Raw genomic sequence first — 21,155 nt, 5'->3', positions numbered from 1 at the left:
CCGGAAAAGGGTGGAGTGCCATCTCCGGGTTGGGGAGGAGACCCTGCCCCAAGTGGAGGAGTTCAAGTACCTAGGAGTCTTGTTCACGAGTGAGGGAAGAGTGGATCGTGAGATCGACAGGCGGATCGGCGTCTTCAGTAATGCGGACGTTGTATCGATCCGTTGTGGTGAAGAAGGAGCTGAGCCGGAAGGCAAAGCTCTCAATTAACCGGTCGATCTACGTTCCCATCCTCACCTATGGTCATGAGCTTGGGTCATGACCGAAAGGATAAGATCACGGGTACAAGCGGCCGAAATGAGTTTCCTCCGCCGTGTGGCGGGTCTCTCCCTTAGAGATAAGGTGAGAAGCTCTGCCATCCGGGAGGAACTCAAAGTAAAGCCGCTGCTCCTCCACATCGAGAGGAGCCAGATGAGGTGGTTCGGGCATCTGGTCAGGATGCCACCCGAATGCCTCCCTAGGGAGGTGTTTAGGGCACGTCCAACCGGTAGGAGGCCACGGGGAAGACCCAGGACACGTTGGGAAGACTATGTCTCCCGGCTGGCCTGGGAACGCCTCGGGATCCCCCAGGAAGAGCTAGACGAAGTGGCTGGGGAGAGGGAAGTCTGGGTTTCCCTGCTTAGGCTGTTGCCCCCGCGACCCGACCTCGGATAAGCGGAAGATGATGGATGGATGGAAATTGTAAAACATTTTTGCATTATCCATCTATCCATTTTCCACCGCTTGTCCCTTTTTCGGGGGGGGGGGGGGTGCTGGAGCTGTCACGCCAAATTTCCTCCCCCCTACAAACCCCCCCCCCCCCCCCCATTTACTTCCGGGGTCATGACTAATACAGACGTTTTGTTAACGCTATATTATACAAATATAACGCTATATTATAAAAATATAACGCTATATTATAAAAATACAGACGTTTTTTTAACGCTAAATTATAAAAAAAAAAAAATAAAAAAAATTTACAAACACAAGCTGTGGGATGACGCATTTACTTCCGGGGTCACGTTTCCTCTTATGCAGAGGTGGGTAGAGTAGCCAGAAATTGTACTCAAGTAAGAGTACTGTTACTTTAGAGATTTATTACTCGAGTAAAAGTAAGGAGTAGTCACCCAAATATTTACTTGAGTAAAAGTAAAAAGTATGTTGTGAAAAAACTTCTCAAGTACTGAGTAACTGATGAGTAACCTGATTACGGCAACAAATAAAGCACAAAAACATAAAAATAGCAATGAGCAAATTCAGAGCCAGGAATATCTCTTAAGCAACTAAAACAATAATATATATTAAATAATAGTACATTAAAATAAAATAAAAAAATGGCACATCTAGCCACAATAACTTAACAGCACCATAGCCTCAGTAGGCATTCATTGATTTGATTGATCGATTGATTGATTAAAACTTGTATTAGTAGATTGCACAGTACAGTACATATTCCGTACAATTGACCACTAAATGGTAACACCCCAATAAGTTTTTCAACGTTTATCAATTACTTAATAAATGACCAATTCGAGGTGATCTACCTCATATATACATATACATACACACACACACATATCATATATACACACACATATCATACATACACACACAAATCAAAGTTGGATTGATTTATCATACAACAAAATATTTGTTGTCAAAATAAATACTTCAATGTATCATCTTTTGACAAAGATATCCATGAATTTGTTATACATTTATATTCACATATATTGATCCGGAAGCAGTCATCTAAAGTCAATTATTTATGGGTTTTGGTGAATAAAGGGATCAAGAAGTACTGATTTTGTATCTTTGGAACCTGTGAACATACCTGTTCCTTGTTGACACTTAAAAAAGTGAAACTAATCACAGGTAGTATGATGTTTCCTACAGGACTGCAATCTGTGTGTGACAGTAGCTTGTCCGGTGATGTCATCATCTTATTTATATATTTATTATGTGGGGGGAATTAATGTGTGCATGTAAGCTCGTTGTTCACAAGACAAAGTTTGGTCATTAATAGATGAACAACACACTACGGCAGGGGTGTCAAACTCATTTTAGCTCAGGGGCCGAGTAAAATCATGGCATGATAACATAAAAATACAACAACGACAACTTCAGATTGCTTTCTTTGTTTTACTTCGGCCCAAAATACAACAAGCACATCCTGAAAATTTAAATATCACAAATAACCCTGTGGACAAAACACTTCAAGTTAGTTGAAAATTCTGTGGAAAAAGTTACACTTTAAGTCACAGCCCATCTAGTATTAAACAAAAAAAACTAAATAATGCATTAATAAACTCCTTTCTAAGTATCAACTATCTCATTTGTTATTTCCACTGTTTACTTTCTTTAAATTTGCACAGAAGACAATAATTTTCACAGAACTATATCAATGTGCAGTGTCTCGGCAAGCATTTTAAGTGGGGTTACCAATTGTTTATTTTACTCCTGTTTGCTTTACATTGGGTTGAGGGGGAGGAGTCCCAGCCCTGCTTGGTATACTTTCTTGCCGCGGTATAAACTATTTGCTTGTCCATACCATGAATTGATTAACGTGGACCCCGACTTAAACAAGTTGAAAAACGTTTTCGGGTGTTACCATTTAGTGGTCAATTGTACGGACTATGTACTGAACTGTGCAATCTACTAATAAAAGTATCACTCATCCATCCATCCATCCATCCATCATCTTCCGCTTATCCGAGGTCGGGTCGCGGGGGCAGCAGCCTAAGCAGGGAAGCCCAGACTTCCCTATCTCCAGCCACTTCGTCTAGCTCTTCCCGGGGGATCCCGAGGCGTTCCCAGGCCAGCCGGGAGACATAGTCTTCCCAACGTGTCCTGTGTCTTCCCCGTGGCCTCCTACCAGCTGGACGTGCCCTAAACACATCCCTAGGGAGGCGTTCGGGTGGCATCCTGACCAGATGCCCGAACCACTTCATCTGGCTCCTCTCGATGTGGAGGAGCAGCGGCTTTACGTTGAGTTCCTCCCGGATGGCAGAGCTTCTCACCCTATCTCTAAGGGAGAGCCCCACCACCCGGCGGAGGAAACTATCACTCAATCAATCAAAAAGTCTACATAATTGCTATTGCGACATCCAGTGGATTTAGACTTAGACTTCCTTTTATTGTCATTCAAATTTAAACTTTGCAGTACAGATAAGAACAAAATTTCATTGCATTAGCTCATGGTAGTGCAGGATAAAAGAGCAAAAAGGTGCAGATATAAATATAGTACTGTACAGATAAATATATTGCACTTTTGCGTATGCATCTGCGTTTATGGATGTATGTTGTATTGTCTTTATATTCCAGCGAGTTAATCCATTTTTGGGGGAATTGAGGGGATTATTATGATGAGTTCAGGAGTCTTACGGCTTGAGGGAAAAAGCTGTTACAGAACCTGGAGGTTCTGCTATGGAGGCTGTGGAACCTCTTTCTAGAGCCCAGCAGTGAAAAACAGTCCATTGTGGGGGTAGGAAAAGTCTCTGCAGATGTTCTGAGCCCTGGTCAGGCAGCGGCTTTTTGGGATCTCCTGGATAGGAGGAAGAGGAGTCCTGATGATCTTTTCCGCTATCCTCACCACTCTCTGCAGAGACTTCAAGTCTGAGGCACTGCAGGCTACAGTCCAGACAGAGATGCAGTTGGTCAGTAGGCTCTCTATAAGGTCTCTGTACAAAGTGGTGAGAACGGGGAGAGGGAGCTGTGCTCTTTTCATCCAATGCAAAAAGTGCTTGCGCTGCTGAGCTCTTTTTACAAGACACATTCAGAAAAGCAGTTTCTTTATTTTAAAAATGCAGCTAAATTTTACCCTTAGCAAACTCACCTTGCTGGCTGGATTTAACCTGTTCGCCGCATGTTTGACATCCCTGCACTACGGTGACCATAGGAACAGTGATATTATCTAATAAGTGGATGCTTGTATCCTTTTGCCTTTATTTTTCGCCATGTTTGTTGCTCTTGCTTGATTATAAAAGATGTCGATCAAGGATGTGATTCGAATTAGAGCAGTGATATTCATATATTTTTAATATTCAGTGTTTTATTGTTCATAGTTAATATTGTAAATCCCACATTCAAGTTCATGTACAAACCCTGTTTCCATATGAGTTGGGAAATTGTGTTAGATATAAATGTAAACGGAATACAATGATTTGCAAATCATTTTCAACCAATATTCAGTTGAATATGCTACAAAGACAACATATTTGATGTTCAAACTGATAATTTTTTTTTTGCAAATAATCATTAACTTTAGAATTTGATGCCAGCAACACGTGACAAAGAAGTTGGGAAAGGTGGCAATAAATACTGATGAAGTTGAGAAATGCTCATTCAACACTTATTTGGAACATCCCACAGGTGTGCAGGCTAGTTGGGAACAGGTGGGTGCCATGATTGGGTATAAAAGCAGCTTCCATGAAATGCTAAGTAATTCACAAACAAGGATGGGGTGAGGGTCACCAATTTGTAAGCAAATTGTCGAACAGTTTTAGAACAACATTTCTCAACGAGCTATTGCAAGGAATTTAGGGATTTTACCATCTACGGTCCGTAAAATCATCAAAAGGTTCAGAGAATCTGGAGAAATCACTGCACGTAAGCAATGATATTACGGACCTTTAATCCCTCAGGCAATACTGCATCAAAAACCGACATCAGTGTGTAAAGTATATCACCACATGGGCTCAGGAACTTTTCATAAAACCACTGTCAGTAACTACAGTTGGTTGCCACATCTGTAAGTGCAAGTTAAAACTCTACTATGCAAAGCAAAACCCGTTTATCAACAACACCAAGGAATGCCGATGGCTTCGCTGGGCCTCAGCTTATCTAAGATGGACTGATGCAAAGTGGAAAAGTGTTCTGTGGTCTTACGAGTCCACATTTCAAATTATATTTGGAAACTGTGGACGTGGTGTCCTCCGGAACAAAGATGAAAATAACCATCCGGATTGTTATAAGCACAAAGTTCAAAAGACAGCATCTGTATGGTGGTGTATTAGTGCCCAAGGCTTTGGTAACTTACACATCTGTGATGGCACCATTAATGCTGAATGCTCCATACAGGTTTTGGAGCAACATATGTTCTCATCCAAGCAACGTTATCAAGACGCCCCTGCTTATTTCAGCAAGACAATGCCAAGCCACGTGTTACAACAGCGTGGTTTCGTAGTAAAAGAGTACAGGTACTTTCCTGGCCCGCCTGCAGTCCAGACCTGTCTCCCATCGAAAATGTGTGGCGCATTATGAAGCGTAAAATACGACAGCGGAGACCCCGGACTGTTGAACGACCAAAGCTCTTCATAAAACAAGAATGAGAAAGAATTTCACTTTCAAAGCTTCAATAATTAGTTTCCTCAGCCCCCAAACGTTTATAGAGTGTTGTTCAAAGAAAAGGTGATGTAACACAGTGGTGAACATGCCCTTTCTTAACTACTTTGGGACGTGTTGCAGTCATGAAATTCTAAGTTGATTATTATTTGCAAAAAAAAAAAAAGTTTACGCGTTTGAACATCAAATATGTTGTCTTTGTAGTGCATTCAACTGAATATGGGTTGAAAAGGATTTTCAAATTATTGTATTCCGTTTATATTTACATCTAACACATTTTCTCAACTCATAGGAAACGGGGTTTGTACATTCAAGGGTCTTCTTCAGTAAAAAACTAAACAGACCATATCAAAAACTCAATAACCTTTAATTATTTTACTGAATTATATGACAGTCAGGTTGTACAGAAAAATATACTATGTGTGACTTAAAATATGAATTATTAACAAAATACTGGATATTGAGAATATGCGCTGTGCTTCTGCAGACCACCTTGATAAACATCTTTTATAATCGAGCAAGAGCAACAAAGGTGCAACAAACACGGCGAAACAAAAGCAATGGATAACATCCACATTCGATATCACATCACTGTTCTGCAGAACTTTGCTGTAGACTTCTGCCTCCGTCTGACACTCGCAATGGCTTTTTTGCTCTGAAAACAAACCCCGCCCACTCTGCCCCACTTTGTTCGTTCCCAGAGATTTATATGACACTCAGAAGTGCAGATTCTAACCATTGGAATCATTTGTACAGTTTGAAAATATCCAGCGGGCCGCATTGAAATGGTAATTATGTTGAATTATGACAAGATAGCCCTGTTAACTGCTTTTTCATGCTGTTTTGCAAGACCTGTGACACGTGACTTCAAACTTGACACCTCATTGGCTGCTTCTGTCTTAATTTACCGCAGGGGTGCCCACACTTTTTCTGCAGGCGAGCTACTTTTCAATTGACCAACTCGAGGGGATCTACCTCATTTATATATATAATTTATATTTATTTATTTATGAAAGAGACATTTTTGTAAACAAGTTAAATGTGTTTAATGATAATACAAGCATGTGTAACACATATAGATGCCTTTCTTTCACAAAGACAAGAATATAAGTTGCTGTATTACCTGATTCTGATGACTTGCATTGATTGGAATCAGACAGTAATGATGATAACGCCCACATTTTCAAATGGAGGAGAAAAAAAGTTGTCCTCTCTGTACAATACCACATGAAAGTGGTTGGTTTTTGGCATCTAATTCATCCAGCTTCCATACACTTTACAAGAAAAACATTGGCGGCAAATTCCGTAGCTTGCTTGATTGACATTCACGGCACCCGAGGGTCTTGTGAGATGACGCTGGCTGCTGCCAGTTCATTATTATGAAAAAATGACAGAGAGGAAGGAGAGAAACACTTTTTATTTCAACAGACTTTCGCGCCGTCCCTTCCGTCAAAACTCTAAAGGCCGACTGCACATTTCCTATCTTCACAATAAAAGCCCTGCTTCATGCTGCCTGCGCTAACAAAATAAGAGTCTCGGAAAGCTGGCGTGCACATCAGGGATCGCTTGTGCACGCCAGTTTTCCGAGACTCTGTATTTAGTGACGTCTAAGTGACGTCTTGGTGAAGATTGATGATCACTAATTTTTAGGTCTATTTTTTTCAAAAGCCTGGCTGGAGATCGACTGACACACCCCCGCGGTCGACTGGTAGCTCGCGATCGACGTAATGGGCACCCCTGATTTACCGGAACTGAGTCTTGTATTTTACAATTTTTATACACTGATTCTTTTTTTTACACTGAATTTTTATACATTCGATGTTTTTACACTGAAAATGTATGTATGTATGGTCCAAGTTTCTGTGGTTTATCCGTTATACAGTGCTCAATACACGGCAGGAAAAAACACATTAATGTACCCTATATTTATGTAACAACCACAGACACTTCAATAAAATCCCCTGAAGAGCAGGAAAACCCGTGAAACAGGCTTGTAGGGATGAAATAGACTCTGTGTTTTTTCCTGCCCTAACGCATATACATGTATGGATATTTTTTATTTTCAATGAAATTGTCAGCATAATTTGATGTAAAAAAAATTCAGTTCACAAAATTCAAACGCAAAGAATTCAGTGACATAAATTCAATGTCAAAAAAAGCTCTAGTAATAAAGACACAAATTAACCTTCGTACATGCTGCACTTTTAATTTATGGACTTGTAACGACAAGCTCCATTCACAGACCGTCCTATTATAATGTGTTTATTAGCGAGGCCAAACAGGTCGCCCCAACATTTATATGGGGATGCATGGGAAACACTTTCATGTTAGTGTAGATTGTTATTTCTCGTCACAAAAAATGTACTGCTATTTATGGGTGGATAAAATGTGATACAGTAGATTACTTGCCTTTTTTCCAAAAAGTTTTTCCTTGTTTATAGTTTAGGTCTGCCTGCCTCCTCATCTTCAGAACACCAAATATTGACAGCAGGCAGCATCTGTAGCCACAGTGTCTCCCTCTAGTAAGCACTTTACTGTAACATATTGATGCCCGATACTGCTGGTAAATATTATGAGCCAGAAGACATGAATATAAGGTGACAAGCAGTGTAGTGTTGGCTTTTAGTCCCAATGCACCCCTCACCCACTACCACTTCACCCTTAAAAAGAAGTAAAAAGGGGTACAGCGTAATATTCCCTAGGAAATGGGATAACCCTTGCTATGTCACTGCATAGTTTACGTTCGGGCACGTAAGCGATGCACATATGTCTCACCTGGAGTTGTAACCACACCAATATTTTGGTACCAACTACCAACATATACTTTTTGATACTTTTCAAAATAAAGGAGAACACAAACGTGTCATTATTGGGTTCATTTTAACAGAACGTTTATGGTAATAAAACATATGATTGAACAAAAAGAGCAATTTTAAAAGATTGGAATTTAAATGAAAAGGCGCAATAAACACATGGGCTTTTCTTCTTGCACTCTAATAACAGTTTAGAATTGTTTTACATATTAGGTCAAGCCTGCCACAATATAGAGTGAAGTTAAACTAGAATAGAAAGCTTTATTGACATTGTATTAAATGCTTCATGATATATGGTTGCCAATTTTGATCTGTGCTTTAAGACACATGCAATAAATTAGTAAACACTGAAAACAAGGCGGGGCTTCATGGTGGCAGAGGGGTTAGTGCGTCTGCCTCACAATACGAAGTTCCTGCAGTCCTGGGTTCAAATCCAGGCTCGGGATCTTTCTGTGTGGAGTTTGCATGTTCTCCCCGTGAATGCGTGGGTTCCCTCCGGGTACTCCGGCTTCCTCCCACTTCCAAAGACATGCACCTGGGGATAGGTTGATTGGCAACACTAAATTGGCCCTAGTGTGTGAATGTGAGTGTGAATGTTGTCTGTCTATCTGTGTTGGCCCTGCGATGAGGTGGCGACTTGTCCAGGGTGTACCCCGCCTTCCGCCCGATTGTAGCTGAGATAGGCGCCAGCGCCCCCCGTGACCCCAAAAGGGAATAAGCGGTAGGAAATGGATGGATGGATGGATGAAAACAAGGCTTAAAGTAGACAGATGAGACGAGTAGCATGTAAAACACACATTGTTAAAGATTAAACACAAATGGAAAAAGTGGGAATTTGTTAAAAATTCAGGCAATTCACTCACATTATTTGACATTACGTGGGTGGTTTGTACTGCTGTAATAATTTTCAACAAACCAACCAGCTGTATGCATGTCTTGTGTCTACTGTATATGTGCACCGGGGAAGCTGTTAACATTATTACCTGCCACACTTTAAACTTCTTGTGCAGGTCTGAATGTTTGTTATTTTAATGTTTACATACATTTGAAGCAGCTGTTGTAATGCTGTATTGACACATTTGGTGAGGCATATTTTAAAACAGAGCTTGCAGCGCGGCACTTCCGTGTTTAAAGCATCACCTTTATCGATAGTTTGAATCCCAAATACCTTCATATTGCGTTTCTCTCTTTATTAACCAGTAGAATTCCTGTTATTTTGTCTATTCCTTTGGATGATTCTTATGATTGTATGCGCTCAGTGTGTGCGTTTTGACCCACGAATGTGCCGCTCCTCGGCTCAGCAACGTCACGGCTGCACATGTGGATGAAAAATAAATAAAGGTGTTCTCCTTTTTTCCTTTTTTAACTCATTAGTACAGCGGTACTTTATTAGTAGCGGTGTACTGTACAACCCTAAAGTCCCACCAATACACAACAAACTATGCAATGGCGTTAACGGCTGAGAATGTTTTTATTTTTACATTCATCCTGCTTCGGTTGATGAATAAACGAAGAACTACTTGGAGAAGAACTCTCCATCTACAGCTTTTGTGAATTTTTTGAAAGGTATCTAACGTTAATGTTTTCACATTCGCAAACTTTAAATTTTATTATTATTATTATTTAGTATTTTAGCCTAATGTTAGCCTAATGTTGATTTTATTAGAGGATTTGATTGCATTAAGAAACGTATGTTTAATGAATCAGAAAATTGTATGTTCAAATAAAGCCAAGAATGACATTTCTTGTGGTTGCCTTTATTTTGAAAAGTATTAAGTTATTTATTAATTTTGGTACTGATACCAAAATATTGGTACAGAAACAAAAACTATTAATTATCAAAGTATAAATTTAAAAGTATCAATTAACATCGTCCGTTTCTTCTTGTCAGCACTGACCATCCTACTCACTTTCTCTGTTCCAATGGTTGGGAAAACAGTTATGTTGATCTCTAGCAATAAGCTGTAGCTAGTGAGTTAGACTGGCATTTTTGGGTGGGGTTCATACTGACAGTTGCTATGCCAAGTAGCGGCAGGGAGGCTTGTAACTCAAATTTTTGCTCGCAATTTAAAGCAAAAAATTACCTTTTATCTCAAAACACTTTATAGCCGTGTTTCCACTGGACATCATAGTTATAAAAAATGTTGAGTTAATTTTTGTTAAATGCCATCCATTCATCCATCTTCTGCTTATCTGAAGTCGGGTCGCGGGGGCAGCAGCCTTAGCAGAGTAGCTCAGACTTCCCTTTCCCCAGCTATTTTTTCCAGCTCTTCATGGGGGATCCTGATGCTTTCCCAGGCCAGCTAAGAGACATAGTCCCTCCACTTTCGTACTGGTCGGACACGCCTTACACACCTCCCCAGGGAGGCCTTCTGGCTCCTTTCAGTGTGAAGAGCTCTTCTCGAATGACAAATCTTCTCACCCTATCTTTAAAGGAGAGCCCCGCCATCCGACGGAGGAAATTAATTTTGGCCGCTTGTACCTGTGATCTTGTCCTTTCAGTCGTTACCCAAAGCTCATGACCATGGGCGAAGATAGGGAAGTAGATTGACCTGTGAAGCTTAGACTTTTGGCTTAGCTCCTTCTTAACCAAAACGGACCGATGCAGGTTCCGCATCACTGCAGATGCTGCCCTGATCCACCTGTAGATCTCACAATCCACTCTTCCCTCAATCGTGAACAGGACCCCGAGGTACTTGAATTCCTCCACTTGGGGCAGGCTCTCCTCCCCAACTCAGAGATAGCATTTCACCCACTTCCAGTCTAGAACCATGGACTCACACTTGAAAGTGCTGATTTTCATCCCAGTCGCTTCACACTCAGCTGCCAACCGATCAAGTAAGAGCTGAAGATCCTGGTCAGATGGAGCCAGCAGGACCACACCATCTGCAAAAAGCAGAGTCCTAATCCTGCAGCTACCAAACCGGATCCCCTCAACGCCCTGACTGCACCTAGAAATTCTGTTCATAACAGTTGGAACAGAATCAGTGACAAAAGGCAGCCCTGGCAGAGTCCAACCCTCACTGGAAATGAGTCCGACTTACTGCCGGGAATGCGGACCAAGCTCTGATACTGGTCATACATGGAGAGGACTGCCACAGTCAGGCGGGCCGATACCCCATACTCTCTGAGCACTCTACACAGGACTTCCCGAGGGACGCGGTCGAATGTCTTCTCCAAGTCCACAAAACACATGCAGATTGGTTTGGGCAAACTCCCATGCACCCTTAAGAATCCTGCCGAGAGTATAGAGTTGGTCCTCAGCTCCACAACCATTACAAAAATCACTTTGCTCCTCTTGAATCGGAGGTTCGACTATCCGACGTAGCCTTCTCTCAAGTACAACTAAACAGACCTTACCGGGAAGGTTGAGGAGTGTGATCCCACGATAATTGAAACTCACACACTCCGGTTCCCCCTTTTTTAAAGAGAAGAACCACCACCCTGGTCTGCCAATCCAGAGGCACCACTGATCGTCACACACACACATACTAGGTGTGGTGAAATCACTCTGCGTTTGACCCATCCCCTTGTTCCACCTCCTGGGAGGTGAGGAGAGCAGTGAGCCGCACCGGTGGCCGCGCTCGGGTATCATTTTTGTGATTTAACCCCCATTTCCAACCCTTGATGCTGAGTGCCAAGAAGGGAGGTTATTGGTCCCATTTTTATAGTCTTGTGTATGACTTAGCCGGGGTTTGAACTCACCACCTGCCAATTTCAATGCAGACACTCTAACCACATGGCCACTGAGCATGTCGCTGCAATGCTCTTGTCAACCACCATCAAGAGCTTTAAGGAACTCTAGGCGGATCTCATCCATCCCTGGGGCCCCTTTCACTGAGGAGCTTCTTAACTACCTCAGCAACCTCAGTCCCAGAAAAAGGAGAGCTCACCACAGATTCCCAAGGCACTGCTTCCACATTGGAGGACGTGGAGGTGGGATTGAGCAGGTCTTCACGGTATTCCTTCCACTGATCCACAACATTACCAACGAAGTCAGCAGGCGAATGATCAGCAGCACCATTCGCCCCTCATGAGGCGGCGAATGGTGGTCCAGAATCAGTTCTCAGCCATCTGCAAGTCATTCTCCATGGCTTCTCTAAACCCCTCCCTCTGCAAGCGCCAAAGCCGCACAACACTTGGCCTTTCGGTACCTGTCTGCTGCCTTCGTCGTCCCATGAGTCTAAAGGATCAGATAGGACTCCTTCTTTAGCTTGATGGCATCCCTTACCGTTGGTGTCCACCAGCGTGTTCAGGGATTACCACCACGGCAGGCACCGACCATCTTGCGGCCACAGCTCAGTTCGGCTGCTTCGACAATAGAGGTACTTAACATGGTCCACTCGAACTCAATATTAAGCGCCTTCCTCGTAACATATTCGAAATTCTCCCGGAGGTGGGATTTGAAACTCTCTGACGGGAGACTCAACCCCACATTCCTTACCCAAATGTCCAAAACATGAGACAGCAAATCCGATAATATAACCACAAAACAACACTTTGGTTCAGATCAGGGTGGCCGTTAAATAAAAAAAGTGACATTTTAATATTAAACAATAATTTATTTATCTATTTCCTAGCTCTACAATTAATACAACAACTATCATGAGAATGTCATATCAAAGGGACATTAGCAAAATGTAGTTGAACACCTGGCACCATCTATCATCTAGTCTGACTTCAAGAACTGGAAGCTGTGCAGGACTTTCTCATTGTGGTGATCATTGACACCCATTGGTTGCTAATTGCACATTTTTATTTATGCTGTAGAGCTGCTCGCATAATGTATGTTCTTGGGTGAAGAAAGACCTTACAAGAAAACTTAGTAGCCTTTATTGATTTTCGTAAGGCAGTGATGTAATATATTTTTTTCTTCAACATTTTGAGTCACAGGTCAACTTCACTAGCTATACTCAATAGTCTACTTCCTCCCCCTGTTCTGTTCACATTTTTGTCCTATTTTCATCTCAAAAAGTATGTTGCACAACTGGCTTTTTTTCTGGGCAGCACATACCCTTAGGCCTGTACTGCCATCCTTGCATTTTAATTGCGATATGGATTAGTTGAATGTACTACTCAACTGCACAGAGAAGCTGAGCCATCTAAGGTCAAATGTGTTCCTTATGGTATTGGTGATAAGGAATTGTTAATTAAAAAAAACACCAAATTAATCTCACAATAGTTGATACCAATAGTATAGTAATAATAATTACATTTCAGTTTGTTTCTAAATTAATACAAGTACAAAAATTGTGAGGCTAACACAATAGCTAGACCAGTGTTTCCCATACATTCATTTATTGGTGGCACCACTTCTTTGCACTGCTCGTACGCACCGGGTCTAGGTTCTTCAATCAATGTTTACTTATATAACCCTAAATCACTAGTGTCTCAAAGGGCTGCACAAACCACTACGACATCCTCGGTAGGCCCACATAAGGGCAAGGAAAACTCACACCCAGTGGGACATCGGTGACAATAATGACCCAGTGGGACGTCGGTGACAATGATGACTATGAGAACCTTGGAGAGGAGGAAATCAATGGATGTCGAGCGGGTCTAACATGATACTGTGAAAGTTCAATCCATAATGGATCCAACACAGTCGCGAGAGTCCAGTCCAAAGCGGATCCAACACAGCAGCGAGAGTCCCGTTCATAGCGGAGCCAGCAGGAAACCATCCCAAGCGGAGGCGGATCAGCAGCGCAGAGATGTCCCCAGCCGATACACAGGCAAGCAGTACATGGCCACCGGATCGGACCGGACCCCTCCACAAGGGAGAGTGGGACATACAAGAAAAAGAAAAGAAACGGCAGATCAACTGGTCTAAAAAGGGAGTCTATTTAAAGGCTAGAGTATACAAATGAGTTTTAAGGTGAGACTTAAATGCTTCTACTGAGGTGGCATCTCGAACTGTTACCGGGAGGGCATTCCAGAGTACTGGAGCCCGAACGGAAAACGCTCTATAGCCCGCAGACTTTTTTTGGGCTTTGGGAATCACTAATAAGCCGGAGTCCTTTGAACGCAGATTTCTTGCTGGGACATATGGTACAATACAATCGGCAAGATAGGATGGAGCTAGACCGTGTAGTATTTTATACGTAAGTAGTAAAACCTTAAAGTCGCATCTTAAGTGCACAGGAAGCCAGTGCAGGTGAGCCAGTACAGGCGTAATGTGATCAAACTTTCTTGTTCTTGTCAAAAGTCTAGCAGCCGCATTTTGTACCAACTGTAATCTTTTAATGCTAGACATGGGGAGACCCGAAAATAGTACGTTACAGTAATCGAGACGAGACGTAACAAACGCATGGATAATGTTCTTAACCGTGTTGGAGGTGCCGAACCCCACCAGTTTGATATGCGCATTCACTGAACCCTTCTTTAGTGAAAAATTAAATTATTATATTTTTCAAATTCAAGACAAAGTTATGTTTTTTTTTACTGGTGCACAAAATGAACCGTGCATGAACATCACCTTGTTCAAAGGACAAAACCAACACAGTGCATGAACTCACAACAAATTACACACTTGCAAATCAGATGGAAAATTAGAGGGAACATTGTTTGGTGGTATCCATACTACGCCGAGAGGAAGAAGTTTTTATTTACACGATGAGTCGGGTGTGTCTTGACCTCCGCGGTGGAGGCTCCCCCGAACCCCTAGGGTTCGATCAAACCCAGGTTAAGAACCACTGGTCTAGGTATTGGAAGGTATAGAGATCAGTTTTTCCAAGTAGGGTTGTTCGATATAGACAATATCAATAATACTCTTGTGGCCAACAATAGAGCTTTTAATACCTTTGTCATATCGTGGTAATTTACAGTATTGTGAGCACACATTCTTGCTCTGTCCAGTAAATTTAACTGCAACAAGGGAACAAACACGTCTTCAATATAGCGTCCCGGCTGACAGGTTAGCAGCTAATGTCCCTCCACAGTGCAAAGCTGCTTTTTATAGGCCAGAAAACCTCGCCTCCGTGGCGGCAAATAAAACTGCGTATCACTGGACGACGGGGAATAGCTAAACATGCTACACCTTTTGCTTTACAACAGGGACTGGTTTAATGTAGGCACTATTTTCACGTGTAGTAGATAAGTACAGCAAAAATAAGTGCATGAAAAATATAAGTCACCATAAAGCTAAATTAGTGGGAGCTCTGGTCTTTCACGTTCCCAAAAAAGCTTGCCAAAGACTATTTAAAAAAAAAATTTTTTTTTACATATTTTTGCTAGCTTGCTGGCTAATAAAACATATCTGATGCGTTATACATGATACATCATCATCAAGGACGAGAGCATTCATATATTCTTGCCATTAGTTCCAATGGGGGCAGCACGGTGGTACAGGGATGTGCCTTGCAAGGTCCTGAGTTCAATCCCAGGCTCGGGATTTTTCTGTGTGGAGTTTGCACATTCTCTCCATGACTGCGTGAGTCCCCTCCGGGTTACCTGGCTTCCTCCCACCTCCAAAGACATGCACTTGGGAATAGCTTGATTGGCAACAATAAATTGGCCCTAGTCTATGAATGTAAGTGTGACTGTTGTCTGCCTATCCCTGTTGGCCTTGTAATGAGATGTCGACTTGTCCAGGGTGTATACCGCCTTCCGCCCAAATGCAGCTGAGATGGATGGATGGATTGTTCCATTGAATCAATTTCTATTTTAAAAGTAATGTATTCTTATTTTATGCAGTATTTCATAGATACACTTATGTATGCTTTTTTGGTGTAATTTTCCATGTGTAAACACATTTTTTAATGTTCTTACTATTTGTGTTATAGGGCTATGTGTTGTGATCCGGCTTCCGGATCACACATCTCTAGCATGTTTGTCTTTTTTTGTATTGTCCTACTATGTTTTGATCATGTTTTGGACTCTACCGATCCCGTTTGTTAGCGCACTTCCTTATTTACATTCATCACCATGACAACTTATTTGCTCCTCCTGCATGGCTCATTCACACACCGGTTTGTAATTATGTTTTCTGTATTTAAGCCCCTCTGCTACCTAGTTCGCTCTCGCCAGTTTGTTTGCACCTGCAACCGTTACGTGAGTGGTCTCTGTTTATTTTTTCTGCTTGCTAAATGTAGCTTGCCTCCGCGCGCTTGGCTCGCGCTTTATGGACTTCGAACTCTGTCTTCTGTGTATATTAGCATTTAGTTTTCTGTGCTCAGACACGCCTTTGATTTGCTCTTTTGTACCAGTGTTCTTTTGTAACTTCATATTAAAAGGCTGTTCATACCTTCATTCCTGCCTGCTGTGATCCTGCGCATCGAGAGGCGACACTCCCCGCGCATCCACGATGCCGCGCAAACGTAACAGAAACTGGCGAGCAGAAACGCGTCACCTCGCGCTGGATCCTCCAGGACACCGTTCCCGACAAGCAGCATACCCGACCAAGTACTCCTCCGCTCCAACCCAGGACTCTTCTCTACGGGTTGGTACTTTGTTCACTTCTCCCGTTCCCAGTCACCATGTTGCTATTCCCATTAGCATCCCACCATCTTCCGCCTTCCCTGTCACTCACAGTGACGTCACTCCGTTCACGCCCCCCTATGACGTCACCGTTAACACCTTAGTGGATTCCTCTGCACATTTTTTTGACCTTAGTGACGAGGAGTTTTTTGAAGATGAACTTTCTCCCATTCCACCCAAGGACCTAATTTTATATAAGAACATTTTCAAGGATAATTGTAGCACATCCAAGCCCAGTCACACCCCCAACAATGACTTTAATAATATAATTAATTATTACCAGGACATTTTCCGCCACTACTATGACTCTAGTCAGTCTTCACCCCCCATACCCGCTTCCCCCCCTCTCAAGTCTCGTTCTCCGCCTGAATCCGTGCCTTTTTCCACCTCATTTAGTGAGGATTTTGATCATTTTAGAGGGGAGGAGCCTGCCCTCCTCCAAACCTCCCACCGCCCGCCCTTACGGTCAGCCTCTGTCCAACTGGGCCCCGTCTGGAATCCGGGTCTTGAGGGGAGGGCCAGTATTACTACTAAGCCACTACGGCCTCCTAGACCTCCTCCACCGGTGTTCTCCCCGGTCAAGTCACGCCCTCTTAGACCTCCTCCACCTGTGTTCCGTCTGTACCCTAGTTCTAGTTTTAGTCACAGTCTCTCTCAGAGTTCGAGTCCCAGCCTTCTTCGTAGCCCATGCTCTAGTCCTACTCGTAGACCGACTTGTAGACTGAGTCGTAGTCCAAGTCCTGGTCCGAGTTTCCGTTCTGATTCTAGTTGTAGTCCTAGTCTTTCTCGTAGTCCTAGTCCCACTCGTAGACTGATCCGTAGTCCGAGTCCTGTTTCGAGTCCGGTCCCGAGTCTTGTTTCTTGCCTTTGTAATATTAGTACTGATTCCCCTCGTGGTCTTAGTCCGAACCCTAGTCCTTACCCAAGTTCTTGTCCGAGCCCCAGTGTTACTGTAAGTCCTAGTCTTTGTCCTAGTCCTTGCCCGAGCACCAGTTTGATTGTTAGTCCCAGTCCTTGCCCAAGCCCTAGTTTGACCGTTTGTCCTAGTTCTTGCCCAAGCCCTGGTATGACTGTAAGTCCTGGTCGTTGCCCAAGCCCTTCTCAAAGCACTAGTGTGATTGTAAGTCCTGGTCCTCTCTCAAGTCCTTGCCCGAGTCCTAGTGTTTGTCTTATCACTCATCATAGTCCTAGTCCTGCTCACAGCCAGTCCCCTAGTTCTCCTCGGCTGAAGCCGACACCTGCTCCTCGGCTGAAGCCGACACCTGCTCCTCGGCTGAAGCCGACACCTGCTCCTCGGCTGAAGCCGACACCTGCTCCTCGGCTGAAGCCGACACCTGCTCCCAGTCTGGTTCTCACACCAGCACATGACTCTGACCTGGTTTTCACACCAGAAAATGTTTCTAGCCTTGTTCTCACGCCAGTTTCAGACTCTAAACTGGTTCTCACGCCAGCACAAACTCCAAGGCTGGAGCCCACTCCGGTACCAGCACCACAACAGGTACCGGTGCCAGCTCCGCGCCGCCAAGCACCGGTGCCAGCTCCGCGCCGCCAAGCACCGCCGCCAGCTCCGCGCCGCCAAGCACCGCCGACGACGGGGCTGGAGCCCACACCAGCGCCGACGACGGGGCTGGAGCCCACACCAGCGCCGACGACGGGGCTGGAGCCCACACCAGCGCCGACGACGGGGCTGGAGCCCACACCAGCGCCGACGACGGGGCTGGAGCCCACACCTCCGACGACTCCTGCGGCTCCCAGGCCGCCTCCGACGACTCCTGCGGCTCCCAGGCCGCCTCCGACGACTCCTGCGGCTGCCAGGCCGCCTCCGACGACTCCTGCGGCTCCCAGGCCGCCTCCGACGACTCCTGCGGCTCCCAGGCCGCCTCCGACGACTCCTGCGGCTCCCAGGCCGCCTCCGACGACTCCTGCGGCTCCCAGGCCGCCTCCGACGACTCCTGCGGCTCCCAGGCCGCCTCCGACGACTCCTGCGGCTCCCAGGCCGCCTCCGACGACTCCTGCGGCTGCAGTCCCCGCACCCTCGTCTGCTGCTTCCAAGCCTGCTGGGATTTCGGTGCTGAGGCGTCGTCCACCACGTCGACCACGGGCGTGGCCTCTGCGAGGTCATCCTCCTCGCCAGATACTCCCTCCTCCATGTCGGCCACGGATGTGGCCGTGCCCGGGTCGTCCGCCTCGCCGGGCACCTCATCCTGCGAGGCGGCCACTAATGTGGCCTTTTCGAGGTCGCCCGCCAAAACTTTTTCGGCAGCAGCGTTCCACCCGCCGCCGCCACATGATGTGTCCTCGGTGGATTCGGGGACATGCGATCTGGCGACCCTCCACCGTGGACTCCCTCCGCCCTCCCTTCGTTTGTGAACTTTCTGGTTTTGGGAGGGGGTTTCTCTTTATTGCAGTTTTTTGGGGGCATCTGGGATCTGCCCCTTAAGGGGGGGGTAATGTTGTGATCCGGCTTCCGGATCACACATCTCTAGCATGTTTGTCTTTTTTTGTATTGTCCTACTATGTTTTGATCATGTTTTGGACTCTACCGATCCCGTTTGTTAGCGCACTTCCTTATTTACATTCATCACCATGACAACTTATTTGCTCCTCCTGCATGGCTCATTCACACACCGGTTTGTAATTATGTTTTCTGTATTTAAGCCCCTCTGCTACCTAGTTCGCTCTCGCCAGTTTGTTTGCACTTGCAACCGTTACGTGAGTGGTCTCTGTTTATTTTTTCTGCTTGCTAAATGTAGCTTGCCTCCGCGCGCTTGGCTCGCGCTTTATGGACTTCGAACTCTGTCTTCTGTGTATATTAGCATTTAGTTTTCTGTGCTCAGACACGCCTTTGATTTGCTCTTTTGTACCAGTGTTCTTTTGTAACTTCATATTAAAAGGCTGTTCATACCTTCATTCCTGCCTGCTGTGATCCTGCGCATCGAGAGGCGACACTCCCCGCGCATCCACGATGCCGCGCAAACGTAACACTATGTGCGATTATAACAGCACTTTAACATTTACTAGGCCAAGGGAAATTTGTATTTTCTTCTTTATGCACACTTATTATATGCAACAATTTAGCACTCATAGCACTTCTCCATCTACTACGGTGACTTTATTCTTTGACCTGAGATGCCGATGTCATGCAGCAAATTATCGTATTATATGTGTCTGGCTTTTATTTTAGTTTTGTTATTACATTTGAGTGTCTATATGTTATTGTACTGTTTATGTCGGATCAGGGCTGTACACTTAGCTTTTTCACCAGGAGCAAACATTAGGAACAATATGAAGTGTCCTAAATAACACAACACTTACAGTCATGAATATAAACGCAGTGCTATAATAAGCCCTGATACAACCCTCAATTAAACACCCGTGTCCCACAGCTTTTTGAGGTCAAGCCTTACTTCATGCCATACACACAGGTACTGGATACACATGTTATAAGTCATGATTCATGACTGACATCACATCACATGCCATTTTATTACAGTTCATAATGCTACTTGTTCACAGTGATGGGCAGTAACAAGCTACATGTAACTAAGTGATGTAGCAAAGCACTTTCAAAGTAGCTTGGCACTACTTTTTTAACGAGTAGCGCTTTTTTTCCTGTAGCTTACCTGCTTTTAGCGAGGTAGCTTACATCAAAGCTGCAACTACAAAGAGAGATAATGGACTGTGAATGCAGGCCGGAAAATATGAAGAAAATACAATGAACTGGATGAATGAAAACATCCTTAAGTACGGAGAAAATTCCTGATGATTGGTTGGTGTTTGTATGATGAGTCACAATTGGCTCAGGTTAGGGTTAGCCAATCGGTCACATGACAACGAGAGCCTAGAGACAGAGGGACGCTTCAAGCTGACCACTCAAAATAAAAATGCCAGACAAATTAGATTTTTCCTTTAGTAATGTAAAAGAAGTACAGAAAACCCACAATACCACGGCCCTTGGCCAAATGTATACAAATATATGCATTTAGAGAAAACAATGCTGTAAACCAAAATCATAACTGCTCTCTTCATCGAAGACGTGGAACACACATTTAGGAACACACATTAAGATGAGTTGACTTTATGAAAAGTTTTACTGTACATAACCATGACCAACCAAGGGACGGCGTGGTGCATTGGGAGAGTGGCCGTGCGCAACCTGAGGGTCCCTGGTTCAATCCCCACCTAGTACCAACCTCGTCACGTCCGTTGTGTCCTGAGCCAGACACTTCACCCTTGCTCCTGATGGGTGTTGGTTAGCGCCTTGCATGGCAGCTCCCTCCATCAGTTTGTGAATGTGTGTGTGAATGGGTAAATGTGGAAGTAGTGTCAAATCGCTTTGAGTACCTTGAAGGTAGAAAAGCGCTATACAAGTACAACCCATTTATTTATTTATCAACTATTCCCAAACAAAGTTATTTTGTCAAGATATGGTTAGATGCAGTTTTTTACTTTAGGTAGAGAAAATGAATAACATTTTGCTTTATGTAACGAGCTTATAGCCTGCTCTACAAGCGGTACAGTAGTAGGAGTGTCATGATAATGTTTTC

At 44.0% G+C, this 21,155-nt stretch overlaps 1 protein-coding gene across 1 annotated transcript in view; it reads left to right on the top strand.

Annotated features, from left to right (window-relative positions):
* pde4ba (phosphodiesterase 4B, cAMP-specific a) overlaps positions 1 to 21,155 on the top strand; it is a 530,844-nt gene that overhangs the window by 707 nt on the left and 508,982 nt on the right. The gene's annotated exons all lie outside the window — the stretch shown is intronic.

The sequence above is a fragment of the Nerophis ophidion genome, linkage group LG22 (genome assembly GCF_033978795.1).
Source record: "Nerophis ophidion isolate RoL-2023_Sa linkage group LG22, RoL_Noph_v1.0, whole genome shotgun sequence".
NCBI lineage: Eukaryota > Metazoa > Chordata > Actinopteri > Syngnathiformes > Syngnathidae > Nerophis > Nerophis ophidion.
This window is presented reverse-complemented; position numbering and strand designations above follow the sequence as displayed.